Raw genomic sequence first — 17,925 nt, forward strand, 5'->3', positions numbered from 1 at the left:
AATGGTCATGTGAGTTAAATTCACCCATTTCAGTCCATTTTAGTTCACTGATTCCTAGAATGTCGATGTTCACTTTTGTCATCTCCTGTTTGACCACTTCCAGTTTGCCTTGGTTCATGGACCTAACATTCCAGGTTCCTACACAATATTGCTCTTTACATCATCGAACCTTGCTTCTATCACCAGTCCCATCCAAAACTGTGTGTTGTTTTTGCTTTGGCTCCATCCCTTCGTTCTTTCTGGAGTTATTTCTCCAGTGATCTCCAGTAGCATATTGGGCACCTACCAACCTGGGGAGTTCATCTTTCAGTGTCCTATCTTTTTGCCTTTTCATACTGTTCATGGGGTTCTCAAGGCAAGAATACTGAAGTGGTTTGCCATTCCCTTCTCCAGTGGACCACATTCTGTCAGTCCTCTCCACCATGACCCGTCCATCTTGGGTGGCCCCACATGGCATGGCTTAGTTTCATTGAGTTAGACAAGGCTGTGTTCCATGTGATCAGATTGGCTAGTTGTCTGTGATTGTGGATTCAGTCTGTCTGCCCTCTGATGCCCTCTCTCCGTGCCTACCTTCTTACTTGGGTTTCTCTTACCTTGGACATGGGGTATCTCTTCATGGCTGCTCCTGCAAAGCACAGCTGCTGCTCCTTACCTTGGATATGGGGTAGCTCCTCTCAGCCACCGCCCCTGACTGTGATGGTGACCCAGATGCACAGCGACTGTGATGGTGGCATAGTCTCTTATTTTGGACTTCGGGTAATCGCTGCTCCAGCAAAGCACAGCCGCTGCTCTTAATCTTGGACATAAAATGAGGTAGTTCATCTAAAAGGGTCTGTAATATCTGATTTGATTGAAGAACTTTCAGTGATACATTATGGTTCTGTGGAATCAGATATCCTCATCTGTAATGCTCTTATTGTGTCTTGATTCTTACTCCTATGGAATTTTCTCTAAGCTCCCATTCTTTGTGTTGACATAGCAGTCTAGAAATGAAAAGGAATGGATGTAATTACATTAGCATGGCTCAGTGTAGCAGTCCTCCTATCCTGCACTGTTGAATCAGCTTTAGTCTTTCTCCCTATAAGCAAATCTTCTCTACCAATATTTAAAATAAATTGCTTATATCATTTACTTTATGCTGATGTCAGACTTCTTGTTAGTAGGTTTTCCCTTTCCATTTCTTTTATACAATAGTGAAATCTAGTGACTGATTTTTGGAGAATAATGCAAGCTACTTATCTCTCTTCCCTACTTCATCAGGTATAAACTAACATATCAATCAAATTCTCAGGAGATTATCTTTCTTTTTTTTGGTTTATCCTTCAGTGTCAGTTCTATCTGAGTTACATTTTTATATGTAGACTGTAGGAAATAGAAATTTAAGCATTTTCTACTGAAAGTGGTAATGTTTTTAGCAACCCAGCAATCACTTTGGTCTTATGATTGTGGACTTGACTTTCCTGATGATCTCTTAGTTAAATGAAGTAAATGTCCTTTTATGGTCTGTTCAATGCATGCACTTAGGATTCTATTAGCTTTTGCCAAAAAGGTAAACTGAGGAAAGCAATTTATTCTCTTGCTCTCTTTTAATAATTTGAAGAGGAAATGCACAGTATATCAATATATGCTACCTCTCAGCTCCAGAAAGCCACTAGTGTGCTGCTACAATTTACTGTTTAAAAGGCCATGGAAGTGGATATGGGATTTTACTCCAAATAAAATGTTTCATCTTAAGAAAATAAATAACTCTTTGCTGTGTAAGGGGAAGAAAAAGGAAATACATAGATCACTGTGCTAGTTCTGAGAGCAAAATGAAAGAGAGGAATTATGCATTGAATTATTTAGTTATCTAAAAAACCCCCCAAACAGCTCTGAGGATAAAAAGTAAGGAACTGCATGTTGCTTTCAACCAAGTACACAAGGATAGGAATTAATTATTCACTGAGAATGTGAGTGTAGTATTAAAGGAATAGAAATAAAATTTATGAATAGTAAATGATGCAGTTGCAAAATCCTTCAGAAACAGAGGTAAACCACCATCATCCCTTCTACATCTTCTTTTAATGATACCTCAGAGACACAGCAACTTAAGGGAAGGAACATTTCATATCATTCGCCTATTTCTCTAATAGCATTCTTGGCAATTTGCAGAATTATTATTTACCTACTTTTCTTCCTTGGCTTCACATTTATTCTCTATTCACTAAGTTCTAAGAATATTTGTGAATGAACAAATTAATAAGTGAGCAATCAAGGAAAATGAACACACGTGTCCCATTATTGATAAGATTTTATTTTTCTGAATCTTCTATGTGGTTTAGAAAGGCTTGAATTTCTTGCCCATGAAAAGTATAAGTTTATGAGAATTTAACTCAGAGACTGACTGTAGGGAAACTAGTTATTGCCAAGGAGTCCTTTAACCACAGGAGGATTTTCTTTTCAGATTGCTTTTCTTTTCCTTTCTCTTCTTTTCTATTACATAACTTTCAAGTGAATAGCAAGTGCACACCTTACAATGTGACCACAGCGTGGTAACTACTGCACGTCTAGTTGCCACATATCACTTACATTAGAGACCTTCTATCATTTTGCTCACCTCCAACACCCTTCAGCTCTGGAAACCACTAATCTAGTCTCTGTATCTATTAGTTCATTTTGTTTGTTCATTTGTTTTTTATTTTTGCTTTAGATTTTACATATGACTGAAATCATATGGTATTTATCTTTCTCCGTATGACTTATTTCCCTTAGCATAATACTCCCTAGGTCTATCCATGTTGTCACAAATGACAAGAGCTCATACTTTTCTGTGGCCGAATAGAAATACATTGTCTGTCTATCTACCTATATTACATCTTCTTTATTCACTTAGCCACTGACGGACACCTAAGAGGTTTCCATGCCTTGGCTATTGCAAATAATGCTGCAGTGAAAATGGGAGTGCATATATCTTTACAGATTAGTGTTTTCATGTTCTTCAGATAAAATTAAGGAGTAGCTGGGTCCTATGGTAATTGTATTCTTAATTTTTTGAGGAACTCCCATATTGCACTAATTTACAATCCCCACAACAGTCTACAAAGGTTCTCTTTTTCCAAGTCCTCTCTAACATTTGTCTTTTTGATAATAGCTATTCTGACCATTGTGAAGTGGCATCTCATTGTTTGATTTTCCTTTCTCTGATGATTAGTGGTGTTGGGTATTTTTTCATGTATGTATTAGTCATCTGCATGCCATCTTTGGAAAAGTGTTTATTCAGATCTATTTTTTCAATAGGTTTGCTTGTGAAATTTTTTTTTAATTTTGAGTTGTATGATCTCTTTAATTTATTTTGTATATGAACTGTTTAATAGACATCATTTGCAATTATCTTCTCCCATTCAGTGGGTTATCTTTTAATTTTTTTGGTAATTTACTTCACTGTGTAAAAGGTTTTAAGTTTGATTAGGTTTCATTTATTTATTTCTACTTTTGTTTCCTTTGCCTGAGGAGATGGATCCAAAAAACTGCTCCTGAGACTAATGTCAGAACATACTGCCCTAGTTTTCTTCTAGGAGTTTCATGGTTTCCAGTCTTATATTTAGGTCTTTAATCCATTTTGAGTAATTTTTTTTTATATAGCATAAGATCGTGACATCATCTCATTCTTTTGCATGTAGCTGATGTTTCCCCAACACCATTTATTGAAGAGACTATCCTTTCTCCATTATATGTTTTTTGTTCCTTTGTCTTAAGTTAATTGTCCATATATGTTTTGATTTATTTCTGGACTCTCAGTGCTGTTTCATTGGTCTGTGTGTTTAAATCTGTGCCAGCATCATACTGTTTCGATTATTATAGTATTGTTCAGTTCAGTTCAGTTCAGTCACTCAGTCACGTCCGACTCTTTGCAACCCCATGAACTGCAGCTCGCCAGGCCTCCCTGTCCATCGCCAACTGCTAGAGTCTACCCAAACCATGTCCATCCAACCATCTCATCCTCTGTTGTCCACTTCTCCTCCTGCCCTCAATCTTTCCCAGCATCAGGGTCTTTTCAAATGAGTCAGCTCTTCACATCAGGTGGCCAAAGTATTCAATTGTAGTATAGTTTAAAATCAGGGATTGTGATACCTTCAGCTTCATTTTTCTTTCTCGAGATTGTTTTAGCTATTCAGTATATTGTGTGGTTCCACACAAATTTTTGAATTATTTTTTTCTACTTCTGTGAAACATGCCATTGGAATTTTGGGACTACGTATGAATCTGAAGATTGCTTTTGGGTAGCAGGAATATTCTAACAATATGAAGTCTTCCTATCCATGAAAATGAAATATCTTGTCATTTATCCGTGTCTTCAATATCTTGCATCAGTACCTTAACAGTTTTTTGTGTACAGGTCTTTCACTTCCTTAGTCAAATTTATTTCTAGGTATTTTATTCTTTTTGATGCAATTGTAAATGGGGTTGTTTTCTTAATTTCTCTAATAGCTCATTATTAGTACATAGAAATGCAGCAGACTTCTGTGTATTTATTTTTTTATTTTCAAAATTATTGAATTATTTATTAATTCTAACATCTTTTGGTGGATTCTTTAGATTTCCTATATATAAAATCATGTCATCTGCAAATAATAATACTTTTACTTTTTCTTTTACAATTTAGATTCCTTTTATTTGTTTTTCTTGCCTGATTGCTACTGCTTTTTGCATTGGTTATTGAATCAAGAATTTGCTTGTGCGCTCTTCTTAAGCAATATTTTCATTTCCTGCATAGTTTTTTTTGGATGTATTCCCCACTGGGCTCTTCTCTCCTGTGCAGGATCTAGGGGTAGAATGCTTGACATGGACTTGGAATCCCTCACTTCTCAGGGAGAAGATGAAAACCTTTCTGATCCCTCCCCATTGTGAGTTGCTGTAGCTGAGGTGACTGTTTTTTTCTTAATGAGTCTATCTCTGCCTCTTCTGTCTGTCTCAGTGATGTTCTTTTATCCTTTGTTGTGGATGTTCTATTGATCCAGTTTTCAGAGCTTATTCTGAGGGAATTATTTCATATGTTGTTGTAGATTCTGTTTGTGTCCATAACAGAAGGTAAGTTCAGGTTATTGCTCTGCCATCATCTTGAACCCTCCTAAAGAACTTTTTGTCAGGATGTTCAGAGTATAAATTAGTCAGAAAATTTCCCCTTATATTAGCATATTATTTTCAGATGACTTAGAACTAGCCTATCTGATCTTCCTCTCTGGATTGGAGAGTGGGAGAGATGAGCCAGCATTCTGGGAGTTTTCTGCAATATGTGGAGCTTGAGAACACTCATATATAGCATCTTATGAATTGCTAGGTCAAAACCAAGATCAACATTTCAAAAAACATCTATGATCCAATCAAGGAAATACCAAAAAAAAAAAAAAAAAAAAAAGCCACCAAATGTGAGGCCACAGAACTTGGGAACTAAAGGAGAGAGAGAGCTGGCAAAGACATGGAAGAAAGGCAAATCTAGAGAAATTTGCAAGAAGGATCCCAGAAGAGATTTTTCATGTACTGGCTTTGGCAGTTAGAATTATCCAGGATTTCTGAGTGTGTAATCATGTGCTTGGCAGCAGACTCTTTTAAAAATTTCATGTGTTCATTCTAATATATTTATAAGATTAAAAATATATAAATAATCTGAAAGTAGATATTAGTAATGCCATATAAATATACACAAAACACAATGTTGTATATAATTTTTTTTTTTAATTTACCTTTTTTGGAGAGGATAAGTTTTGTTTGGCTTTTTGTTACCCCATGTGTATTGTTGTTGTTCAGTCGCTAAATCCTGTCCAACTCTTTTCAATCCCGTGGACTGCAGCTCATCAGACTTTTCTGTCTCCATTATCTCCTGGAGTTTGCTCAAATTCATGTCCATTGAATCAGTAATACTATCTAACCATCTCATCCCCTGTTGACCCCTTCTCCTTTTGCCTTCAATCTTTCCCAGCATCAGAATCTTTTCCAATAAGTCAGCTCTTTTCACCAGGTGGCCAAAGTATTGGAGCTTCAGCTTCAGCATCAGCCCTTCCAATGAACACTCAGGGTTGATTTCCTTTAAGACTTCCAAGGGACTTTCAGAAGTCTTCTCCAGCACTACAACTTCAAAGTATCAATTCTTCTGTCCTCAGCCTTTTTTATGGACTAACTCTCACATCTGTATATGACTACTGGAAAAAAACTTAGCTTTGACTATACCAATCTTTGATGGCAAAGTGGTATCTCTGCTTTATAATATGATGTTATAGATAGCCTTACAAGGAGAAAGCATCTTTTCTTTTCTTTCTTTCTTTCTTTTTTTTTTTTTTGAGTACATACTATGAAATTTAAATGTTTTTATTTCTTTGGCATTTCTCTCTGATTCCCAGAAGTAGCATTGTAAAGTGTTTGTAATTTTCTGATTTTTTTTTCATTTATTTTTATTAGTTGGAGTCTAATTACTTTACACTATTTTCATATGCAAAGTACACTAAGCAGAATTCCAGACTGTATGAAGCATGAGATGGAGTCAAGGCTGCTGGGAGAAATATCAACAACCTTAGATATGTAGATGTAACCATTCTAATGGCAGAAAGTGAAGAGGAACTAAAGAGTATCTTGATGAAAGTGAAAGAAGAGAATGGAAAAAAGCTGGCCTGAAATTCAATATTAATAAAACTAAGATCATGGCATCTGATCCCATCACTTCATTGCAAATAGATGGGGGAAAGGTGGAAACTGTGACATTAATTTTCTTGGACTCCAAAATCACTGTGGACAGTGACTGAAGCCATGAAATTAAAATGCACACCTTGGAATTGCTCCTTGGAAGGAAAGCTATGAGGAACCTAGAGAGTGTATTAAAAAGAAGAGATATCACTTTGCTGACAAAGGTCAGAATGGGCTTCCCTGGCAGCTCAGCTAGTAAAGAATCCACCTGCAATTCAGGAGACCCTGATTCGATTCCTGGGTCAGGAAGATCCCCTGCAGAAGGGATAGATTACCCACTCCAGTATTCTGGCCTGGAGATTCCCCATGGACAGAGGAACCTGGCAGGCTACAGTCCAGGGGGTCACAAAGAGTGATACATGATTTAGTGACTAAACAATAGCAGCTCTGCAGATAAGTTAAATAAGCAGGGTGACAATATATAGCCTTGTCATGCTTCTTTCCCAGTTGTGAACCAGTCAGTTGCTCCATGCCCGGTTCTAACTGCTGCTTCTTGATCCACATACAGGTTTCTCAGGAGATATGTAAGGTGGTCTGGTACTCCCAAATCTAAGAATTTTCCACAGTTTGTTGTAGCCCACATAGTCAAAGGCTTTAGTGTAGTCAAGGAAGCAGAAGTGGATGTTTTTCTGGAATTCCCTTGCTTTCTCCATGATTCAGTGAATGTTGGCAATTTGATCTCTGCTTCCTCTGTTTCTTTGAAACCCAGCTTGTACCTCTGGAAGTTCTTGGTTCACGTACTGCTGAAGACTAGCTTGAACAATTTAGAGCATGAGCTTGCTAGCATGTGAAATGAGGGTAATTGTATGGTAGTTTGAATATTCTTTGGCATTGCCCTTCTTTGGGATTGGAATGAAAACTGACATTTTCCAGTCCTGTGGCCACTGCTGAGTTTTCCAAATTTGCTGACATATTGAGTGCAGCACTTTAACAGAATATCTTTTAGGATTTTGAATAGCTCAGCTGGAATTCCATCACCTCCACTAGCTTTGTTTTTAGTAATGTTTCCGAGGCCCACTTGACTTCACATTCCAGGATGTCTGGCTCTAAGTGAGTGACCACACCATCATGGTTATCCAGGTCATTTAAGACCTTTTTTGTATAGTTTGTGTGTGTGTGTGTGTATGTGTGTGTGTATGCTTCCTACCTCTTCTTAATCTCTTCTGCTTCTGTTAAGTCCTTACCATTTCTTTCCTTTATTGTGTCCATCCTTGCATGAAGTGTTCCCACTGATATATCCAATTTTCTTGAAGAGACCTCTAGTCTTTCCACTTTTATTGTTTTCTTCTATTTCTTTGCATTGTTCATTTAAGAAGGTCTTCTTATCTCTCCTTGCTGTTCTCTGGAACTCTGCATTCAATTGGGTATATCTTTTCCATTTGCCCTTTCCTTTCACTCTCTTCAATTTTCAACTATTTGCAAAATCTCAGACAACCATTTTGCCTTCTTGCATTTCTTTTTCTTTGGGGTAGTTCTGATCTCTACCTCCTGTGTAATGTTATGAACCTCCACCCTTAGTTCTTCAGGCACTCTGTCTACCAGATCTAATCCCTTGAATCTATTCATCACCTTCACTGTGTAATCATAAGGGATTTGATTTTGGTCATACCTGAATAGCCAGTGGTTTTGCCTAGTTTCTTCAGTTTAAGCCTGAATTTTGCAATAAGGAGTTCATGATATGAGCCACAGGCAGCTCCAGGTCATATTTTTGCTGACCTATAGAGGTCTCTATCTTCAGCTGCAAAGAATGTAATCAACATAATTTCAATATTGACCATCTGGTGATATCCATGTGAGAGTCATTTCTTGGGTTGTTAGAAAAGGGTGTTTGCTGTGACCAGGATTTTCTCTTGACAAAGCTCTGTTAGCTTCTGCCACGCTTCATTCTGTACTCCATTGCCAAACTTGCCTGCTATTCTAACTCTTTCTTGGCTTCTTACTTTCTCATTTCAGTATTCTGTGATGAAAAGGACATCTTTTTCAAGTGTTAGTTCTAGAAGGTCTTATAGGTTAGTTCTAGAAGGTCTTGTTCAGTAGCACTGATCAACGCCACCTTCTTGGGCATCAGTGGTCGGGACATGGACTTAGATTACTGTGATGTTCGTTGGTTTGCCTTAGCAACGAACCATGATCATTCTGTTGTTTGTGAGGTTCGACCTAAGTACTGCATTTTGGACTCTCTCTTATTGGCTATGAGGGCTACTCCATTTCTTCTAAGGAATTCTTGCCCACAGTAGCAGATATAATGGTCATCTGATTTTAATTTGCCCTTTACCATCCACTTTAGTTCACTGAATCCTAAACTGTCAGTGTTCAATCTTGACATCTCCTGCTTGACCATGTCTAATTTACTTTTATTTATGAACCTAACATTCCAGGTCCAGGTAAAGAAATATTGTTCTTTACAGCATCAGACTGACAACTAGACACATCTACAACTGAGCATCATTTCTGCTTTGGCCCACCTGCTTCGTTCTTTCTGGAGCTATTAGTAATTGCCCTCTGCTCTTTCCCAGTAGCATACCGGACACTTTACAACTTGGGGGGCTCATCTTCTGGTGTCATATCGTTTTGCCTTTCATACATGTTCGTAGTCCACAAACAAAAATTGTGTCATTCAAAAAAATTTTGAGGCATATATGTGTGTGTGTGTGTGAGAGAGAGAGATGTTTCAGTACATGTATACGTTGTTAAAGTGATTACTACAGTTAAGCTAAATGACATATCCATCATTTCACATAATCCTTTTCTTGGGAGGTGGAGAGGGGGAGAACAATTAAATTCTATTCTCTTAGAAATTTCATATATATAATGTAGTATTATTAATTAAAGTCATCATGCTTTACATTAGACTTCTAGTCTTTATTCATTTTGTGTAAAACCTTATACCTTTTGACCAACATTTCTTGATCACCCAAGCCCCTAGCTCTTAGCAGTCACCATTCTACTCTCTGCCTCTGTGAGTTCAGCTTTTTTAGACTATACATAAAAGTGACACCATGCAGTATTTATTTTTCTCTGTCTGGCTAGTTTCACTTAACATAATGCCCTCCAGCTTTATTTACGTTGTTGTAAATGCCAGAATTTCCTTCTTTTTATTTAGTTGAAGCATAGCTGATTTACAATAATGTGTTAGTTTCAGATATACAGCAAAGTGATTCAAATAGAAATATGGATTAGTATTTTTAGATTATTTTCCTTATAGGTTATTACAAGATTGAGTATAGGTCCCTGTGGTATATAGTAGGCACTTGTTTTTTATCTATTTAATATATAGTGGTAAGTATCTATTTATCCAAACTCCTAATTCATTCCTCTTCCCTCCCTTTTCCCTTTGATAACCATAGTTTGTTTTCTATGTCTATAAGTCTTATAAATAGATTTATTTGTTCTGTCTTAGATGCCACATATAAGTTATATCATATGATATTTGTCTTTCTCTGACTTAACTTCACTTAGTATAATAATCTATAGGTCCATTCATGTGGCTGCAAATGACAATATTTCATTCATTTTCATGACTGAGTAGTATTGCATTTTGCATCACATCTTCTTTATCCATTTATCTGTTGATGGACACTTAGTTTGCTTCCATGCCTTGGCTGTTATAAATATGCTGCAAATCTGACTACCTTTACTGGGACATTTGCTTAATTGCTATGAACCTGAAATATCTCTGAAGTGTGTCTGTAAACACACTTTGTTTTCCTTATCCATTCATTTATTGACAAACAGACACTTAGGTATTTCCATATCTTGGCTATTGTGAATAATGCTTCAATTTTCATGGAAGTACAGCTATGTCTTTGAGATCATTTTATTTTCTTTGAATATATGCTCAGAAGTGAGCTTGCTGGGTCATATTCTTTTTTTTTTTTTTTTGAGAACTCTCCATACTATTTTCCATATTGGCTGTACCAATTTTCATTCCTATCAGTAGTGTACAATGGTTCTCTTTTCTCTACATTCTTGCTGACACGTTATCTTCGATTGAAGTATTAAAGTGGTAAAAATGCAGATTGCTATGCTGTATTCCAGACTCACTAAATTGTCTTTTTTCCAAATTCTGCATGTGAGTCCTATTTTCCCTAAAGCTTCAGATTTAATATGTGAAACTGTTGGTCCTTTATTGGACCGGAATCTGGTGGTCCGGAGTCAATGATGAGAGAGTGAAAGAAGAGGTTAATATTCCCTGGGCTACACAGCCGGCTTCCGTGCTCCGGGGAATCAGCCAGAAATAGAGAGAGAGAGGAAAAAAAAAAAAAGAAAGAAAGAAAGAAAGACACGGGGACCAAAGCTGTGATGGAGCAAAGGTGTTTTAATCAACATGGTGTGGGCATATATACTATAGTTATTCTCAGCAAAGATAAAGATTAAAATTCCAGACTTACAAAACACAAGGTGATCCCTATTAAAGAGAGAAGAGGGTACTTATCACCATAATAAGAAACTAACAAAGGAAATGCCTGGATTCCTCAGCCCCAGGAAAGGTGTGCCTCTCCTCTTAATTCCTGAATATTCAGGAATTAATAAGGGCCAAAGGTTTCCTGACAGATCCATAACAGCACACAGGAAGCCTCCTGTTAAATGCTTCCTGACATGAAACCACTGATTTCACCATTATGCTCTCCAGATTATCCTTTCAGTTTCATCTTTCAAAGTTAAACATGACACATAAATCAGAACTTTTCTGAGCTGAACAGATAAGCAATAAGAAATCTCAGAGCAGACACAGCTTTGAATTTTAATTCTTTGAATAAGGAGATTATTGTGTTTGAACGTTGGGCTTCCCAGGTGGCTCAGTGGTAAAGAATCCACCTGCTAAAGCAGGAGATGCAGGAGACGTGGGTTTGATCCTCGGTCAGGAAGATCCCCTGGAGAAGGGAATGGCATCCCACTCCAGTATTCTTGTCTGAAGAATCCCCTGGACAGAGGAGACTGACAGGCTACGTCCATGGGGTCACAAAGAGTCACATACGACTGAGTGACTGAGCGCTCATGCACACACATTTGACCTTCAGAGGCCATAAATTGAGCTATATGAGAAATATAATGCCCTCTATTCTCCTAAATTAATTCAGCTTCTCTTTTGAATTCTTATTCTATCTGATCACAGCTTCCAGGAAAACACTGTTCTCTCTGGTTTAAACTTGTTTAACTCAAGGTATATTCTTCAGGCTTTTCTTTGGAGGATCACCTGAGTTCCGGAAACAAGGGGCCTGCGTGGCCTTTCAGCACTAAGTGAGGCAGTTGGTCTTTGGTCAGTAGCTGTCCACTCTGGCCTCCCGTGAAGTGGACAGCAATTTCAGGGTCTCTGCAGACCCCTCTCAGCACTATTTCTAAGGCACACCCGTCCCCAGTTGTACCTGGGCGTGTGATCTATGCCAATCTCCACTTCTGATGTGGTTCCTCACTGTGACAAGGAAACACCGCCTTGGTCTTACTTGTGTTTAATTTCTCACTAACTTCTGCATCCTCTTCAGTAGCACAGAGGCTGCCGGCTGCTTTCCCATGAGACTGTGGCAAGGTACTGAGCTCCTGTGGGCTTCTGATTATGAGTTTCAGAGAAAAGCACTGGGTACAGATCTCTTCTGCTTCAGGAAAACCAAGAATCAAGTAAGTGCTTCTTAATCTCTCTTTCTTTGGAGCTTAAGCCTCCAAAGTGGGGAGATAAGTCACGTACACTTTTTTAGAGTTCTCTAGAGTATAGCATTTTGCTTTCTCTCTAGCTCTTTTTATCTTTCTCCCTAAGCCATGAGATTTTTATTCATTTTTGAAAATGCAAGTTTAATAGCCTGCTGATAATATTCAAGAAACAGAAACAATCATCTGTATGCAAGAAATATTTCTTCATTGATATCATGTACTACTTTGATGACTATATAAATAATCTGAGGAGTTTCTAATTGCATCATTTTCATGATTTCCTTTTCTCTTCTATACAGTCTTATGCATTTTGAGCAACCAGACAAATTCAGAGTTATCATTTTTCTCTTATGTTTATTGATTAAGAAACAATTTTAGCTCTTGCTACTCATGACACCCTGGCTCCTGTATTGTTATTGTGTTGTTTAGTTGCTAAGACATGTCTGATCTTTGCAACCCCATGGGACTGTAGCACGCCAGACTTCTCTGTCCATGGGATTTCCCAGGCAAGAATACTGGAGTGGGTTACCCTTTCCTTCTTGACCCAGGGATCAAACCCACCTTTCCTGCATTGGCCAGTGGATTATTTACCTTTGAGCCACCAGGGAAGCCTGATTCCTGTGTAAATGCATGTAAATATCATGTACCCTAACCAAAATTACTTCTCTGAGCATTTAAATAAATGTTTATTTTCCAAAATCCTACATTATTTTTACTTTTTTGCTACTATGGCTATATTATTTTTGAAAAAAAAAAAGATGCATCCACAATGAAATAAAGACAACATTTTGTAGGAAAATATATAAGTACAATAAATAACAAAATAAAGTTGTTTTTTATATTTATTGTTTTATTGAAGTAAAGTTGATTTACAATGTGTGTTAGTTTCAGGTACAGCAAGTGATCAGTCATGTCCCAACCATCTCATCCTCTGTCATCCCCTTCTAGTCTTGCCTTCAAACTTTCCCAGCCTCAGGGTCTTTTCAAATGAGTCAGTTCTTCGCATAAGGTGGCCAAAGTATTGGAGTCTCAGCTTCAGCATCAGTCTTTCCAATGAACACCCAGGACTGATATCCTTTAGGATGGACTGGTTGGATCTCCTTGCTGTCCAAGGGACTCTCAAGAGTCTTCTCCAACACCACAGTTCAAAAGCATCAGTTTTTCAGCACTCAGCTTTCTTTATAGTCCAACTCTCACATCCATACATGACTACTGGAAAAAATATAGCTTTGACTAGACAGACCTTTGTTGGCAAAGTGGTCTCTGCTTTTTAATATGCTGTCTAGGTGAGTCATAGCTTTTCTTCCAAGGAGCAAGCGTCTTTTAATTTCATGGCTGCAGTCACCATCTGCAGTGATTTTGGAGCCCCAAAAAATAAAGTCTGACACTGTTTCCCCATCTATTTGCCATGAAGTGATGGGACTGGATGCCATGATCTTAGTTTTCTGAATATTGAGCTTTAAGCCAACTTTTTCACTCTCCTCTTTCACTTTCATCAAGAGGCTCTTTAGTTCTTCACTTTCTGCCATAAGGGTGGTGTTATCTGCATATCTGAGGTTATTAATATTTCTCCTGGCAATCTTGATTCCAGCTTGTGCTTCATCCAGTCCAGCTTTTCTCATGATGTACTCTGCATATAAGTTAAATAAGCAGGGTGACAATATACCGTTTGATATACTCCTTTTCCTATTTGGAACCTGTCTGTTGCTTTCATATTCTTTTCCCATAGAAATTATTGTAAAATATTGAGCATAGGTCCCTGTGCTATAGAGTAGGTCCTTGTTTTCTTTAATTAATTCATAAATTTCTTTTGGGCTGCATTGTGTCTTAGCGGCTGCACGGCGGTTTCTTTCTAGTTGTGGCATGCAGGCTTAGTTTCCCCGCAGCATGTGGAATCTTAGTTCCCCAACCAGGTATTGAACCCATGTCCCCGGCATTGGAAGGCAGATTCTTAACCACTGGACTACCAGGGAAGTCCCAGTATGTCCTCGTTGTTTATCTCTTTTATATATAGTAGTGTGTGTCAAGCCCAATCTTCCAATTTATCTCTCCCCCTACTTTTCCCCTTTGGTAACCATAAGTTTGTTTTCTGTCTGTGAATCTGTTTTATAAATAAGTACCTTGGTATCATCTTTTTAGATTCCACATGTAAGTGATATCATATGATATTAGTCTTTCTCTGTCTGACTTGCTGCACTTAGTATGATCATCTCTAGGTCCATCCATGTTGCTGCAAATGGCATTGTTTCATTCTTTCTTGTGGCTGAGTGATATTCCATTATGCATATGCACAGCATCTTTGTTATCCGTTCATCTGTCTGTGGACGTTCAGGCTGACATGTCTTGGCTACTGTAAATAGTGCTGTCATAAACACTGGGGTGAATGTATCGTTTAGAATTATCATTTTCTCGGATATGTGCTCAGGAGTGGGATTGCTAGATCATATGGTAGCTTTATTTTTGGTTTTCTGAGGAATCTCCATACTGTTCTCCATTGTGGTTGCACCAATTTACATTCCCACAAATGCTATTGGAGGGTTCCCTTTTCTCCACACCTTCTACAGCATCTATTATTTGTAGACTTAACAAAATAAAGCTCTAAACATTAAATGGTATCCCCAGCTGAAGTCTTAGACATATGAGAAAAGCCATCTTGGACATTCCAACTCCAGCTTAGCTTCAGTTAAATGTGGTTCATGAATATCCCCACCCAACACAATGTGCAGCAGAAAATCTCCTCACGTGGGATGGGACACCTTACACAATGGTGAGAAATAAAAAAATTCTTGTTGCTTTATATCACTATGGCCTAGGTGGCTTTTTACACATCAATAGATGACCGACAAGATAGCAAAACTGTTTAAAAATTTCTTATGAATTGAGCTCTTAATTGGATAACATTGAATTAATTCAATGATCTTGCAAGCTAAAGATAGAGAAGAATGAAGTAGTCTGTTGTTTAGGGTACAGAAGAGTGTTAAGACCAATGAACCTTAAATATTTAGCAACTTAAAAATTCATTAGAATATGGAAAGGTTAATCAAATGATTCAATATGATTTTCTGACATACTTTTAATAGGAATATCCAGATTGTCACATATTAGTCTAAAATGGTGATCTCCAAACCTTCTTTTTTTTTTTTTTTTTTTTTTTTAAACAACACAACTGAGGGCCAGACTCTAATGTGACCTCCAAAGATCCTTACCCCGGCATTCACATCCTATGTAATTCACTCCCCTTGAATGTGGGTGGGATTTGTAACTTGCTTGTAATTGACCGGATGTTGCAGAAGGGATGGCATATCCCACCGTCAGTTTTATCAGGGTGCGTGTGTACTCAGTCACTAAGTCATGTCTGACTGTTTGCAACTCCATGAACTGTGGCCCTCCAGGCTTCTCTGTACATGGGATTTTCTGGGTAAGAGTACTAGAGCGGTTGCCATTTCCTCCTCTAGTTGTTTCATCAGATTTGAGCCCTATTCTGGGTAAAAACTTTTCCCTCGGTGGCCTGAAAGAAGCACACAGCCATGTGGGTGGCCCATGAGGCAGGGAAATGAGGTGGCCTCTGGGACCTGCGTGCAGCTTCTAGTCGGCAGCACAGAAAAAGCCGGGGCCCCAGTTACCCAGTGCCTTTTATCTTATACTTTTATTTCTATGGCTATATATATATATATATACATATATATATATTTTTTTTTTTTTTTTTCTGCAAGGAAACCAACCTGGGTGAACTTGGAAACGGTTTCTGAACTCCAGCTTTCAGAAGAGAATAAGCCTGACTGAGATCTTGTCTTCAGTCTGTGGACCCCACGTGGAGGACCCTGGATCAGCTTCATCCAAAACCTTGACCCTTACAAACAGTGAGATAGTAAGTGTGTGATGTATTAAACTACCAAGTTTTTGGTAGTTCATTATAGAGCAGTGGGTAGCCAAAACACCAACATTAAAATGTTCAGTGTGAGTTCTCAATATTCAAATATTTATTATAATTTATAAAATATAAACATACACATTTTATTAACTATATACAGTAAAAAATAAGCATTTATTTTTTTTAAAAAATGCATGTTTTAAACATTTCATTTACAATAAAATTTTTATTATGTGTGCGTGTGTCTTTATGAGTGTGTGTGTTCAGCTGCTCAGTCATATCTGACTCTTTGTGACCCCGTGTATATAACCTATTAGGCTCGTCTGTCCATGGGATTTTCCAGGCAAGAATACTGGAGTGGGCGCCGTTTCCTCCTCCAGAGAAGCTTCCTGACTGGGGGTCAAATTTGAATTTCCTGAGTCTACCACACTGGCAAGTGGATTCCTTAGCACTGAGTCACCTGAGAAGCTCCTTACTTCCAGTGCTGTATGGTAAAAACATGTGATTGAAACTTTTTAGAAATTAAAATGTAGAAAAATACTGTCAGTGATACATCTCTTTCATTTGAGTTAATAAATCTTTTAGGGGTACAGTTTTGGCTATGAGAGGCATTAATACCCAGTATCTAAGTAAACAAAACTTAGGGACTGACTTGTATTACTCTGCATCACAAAATATTAGACCAATACTAAAAAAAACAAAAACAAAAAAAAACTCCATTGTTATCATTAAACATAGTAATATAATAGATGTCATTGAAAAGAAATGCTTTATAGTATTAATAACTAAACTAAAAAGCATTAATCACCTTTAAGTTTTCTAAAATGCAATTTTATATAATTTATAGCATGTATATTATGGTGCATGGTATATGATCAACCTAGACACCATATTAAATGTGATCAATCTAGACAGCATATTAAAAAAGCAGAGACACTACTTTGCCAGGGCTTCCCTGGTGGCTCAGATCGTAAAGCGTCTGCCTGCAATGCGGGAGACCCAGGTTCGATCCCTGGGTAGGGAAGATTTCCTGGAGAAGGAAATGGCAACCCACTCCAGTATTCTTGGTTGGAAAATTCCATGGATGGAGGAGCCGGGTAGGCTACAGTCCACAGGGTCGCAAAGAGTTGGACACAACTGAGCGACTTCACTTTCTTTCTTTCTCTACTTTGCCAACAAAGGTCCCTCTAGTCAAGATTATGGTTTTTCCAGTAGTCATGTATGGATGTGAGACTTGGACTATAAAGAAAGCTGAGCTTCAAAGAATTGATGCTTTTGAACTGTGGTGTTGGAGAAGACTCTTGAGAGTCCCTTGGACTGCAAGGAAATCCAACCAGTCCCTGCTAAAGGAAATCAGTCCTGAATATTCATTGGAAGGACTGATGTTGAAGCTGAAACTTTGGCCACCTGATGTGAAGAACTGAATCATTTGAAAAGACCCTGATGCTGGGAAAAATTGAAGGCAGGAGGAGAAGGGGATGACAGAGGATGAGATGGTTGGATGGCATCACTGACTCAATGGACATGAGTTTGAGTAAACTCCGGGAGTTGGTGATGGACAGGGAGGCCTGGCATACTGCAGTCCATGGGGTTGCAAAGAATTGCACATGACTGAGCGACCGAACTGAACTGAATTGAAACAGGTAAATATTATCTAAACATATCACAGACTGCATTTGTGTTATGGGGGATGA

The sequence above is a fragment of the Dama dama genome, chromosome 17 (assembly GCF_033118175.1).
Source record: "Dama dama isolate Ldn47 chromosome 17, ASM3311817v1, whole genome shotgun sequence".
NCBI classification, from domain to species: Eukaryota; Metazoa; Chordata; class Mammalia; order Artiodactyla; family Cervidae; genus Dama; species Dama dama.